The following is a 1,375-nucleotide window of genomic DNA, read 5'->3' as shown; positions in this document are numbered from 1 at the left end:
AAATATACACTGTATAACTGTATGAAAAAAAATGTTGTGATAAATAAATGAATTGAATTGAATTGAATTGAATTGAATTGAATTGAATTGAATTGAATTGAATTGAATTGAATTGAATTGAATTGCCGCGCATTATTTGAGCGGCGCGGGAAAGGTAGCCTGGTACTAGCGGTAGTGGTACTGGTATAGACCAATAAATTGTGCCCTAAAAATTTTTATATTCTGGTGTTATTTTAGGGTAAGGGTAATAAAAAACACCTAAAATAACACCAGAATATAAAAATTTTTAGGGCACAATTTATTGGTCTAGTACTGGTAGGCCTGGCCCTACGTACGTTATGGCATGCCATATATGGCCCTAGCTCTAGTACTATAGTCTATACTATAGTACTAGTAGAGCTACCATGGCCCTAGCTCTAGGCCTGCGGCAGTTATTGAGTTAATGAACGCGGGCTATAGTACTAGAGTCTAGAGCTACCATGGCCCATGGTCAGGTTCAAGGATAGAGAACATGTAGCCCATTGAAACCTATGTCATTTTCTTAAATGTGGGGGTAGCCCCTTTAAACTCGACAGGGGTACTGGTGAGGGTGTTCTTTGTTCATTTCAACCGATAAACATGATGTGAGTTAACAGGAAGTGTCGAAAAAAATGCGTTCAAGGGACCCTACTCGCCCGTTTTCTGCCGTTTCTGACCATTGCAACGCGCGAGCATTTCCCGTCACCTTCCGCTGCTAGGGCCCTGAAATCTATCTTCAAATTTTAGCTGAATTAAATTTAATTCCATTAACTGACTGGCATTTATCCAAAACGCACCCGTCTACGCACGATTTTTGAGTTAGGATTTTCTTTGAGGTCATAAAGGAATTTTGCCAATTTTTCAACACAAACATAACTTAAAGTTAAGGCAAGTTAAGGCACTGTCACTGAGGCTCATTGGGTCAAGGGTCTATGTCCCCCAGGGTACTATCGCTGATAGGGTCTGTCTCCCTGGGTACGGTCTGGTATACCGGAACGTACCCTAGCTGGTAACTATCTGATATGGGTTAGCATAACGAACCCTATAGACTCGTTAGTAGAGTAGGCGAGGTACGGTCCGGTATATTAGATAGTACCAGAGTACATTCCGGTATACCGGACCGTACCCAGGGTACGTTCTGGCAGTACCCAGGTAGACATAGACCCTGGCAGCGGTACTATCGCCGTATTGGAGGGTACTCTGGGTACGGTTCGATATATCGGAACGTGTCCCTGGTAACTATCTGATATGGTTACAGGGTTCTCCCCAGGATGAAATTGAAACAGGGGGGAGAGGAGGGGGAGGGGGGAAGGGAGGGGAAACGAGGGGGACCGGGGGGCGTGTTTTTTTCACCGTA

This window comes from Priapulus caudatus, unplaced genomic scaffold, assembly GCF_000485595.1.
Source record: "Priapulus caudatus unplaced genomic scaffold, Priapulus_caudatus-5.0.1 Scaffold17, whole genome shotgun sequence".
NCBI classification, from domain to species: Eukaryota; Metazoa; Priapulida; class Priapulimorpha; order Priapulimorphida; family Priapulidae; genus Priapulus; species Priapulus caudatus.
Note: the sequence above shows the minus strand (reverse complement) of the source record.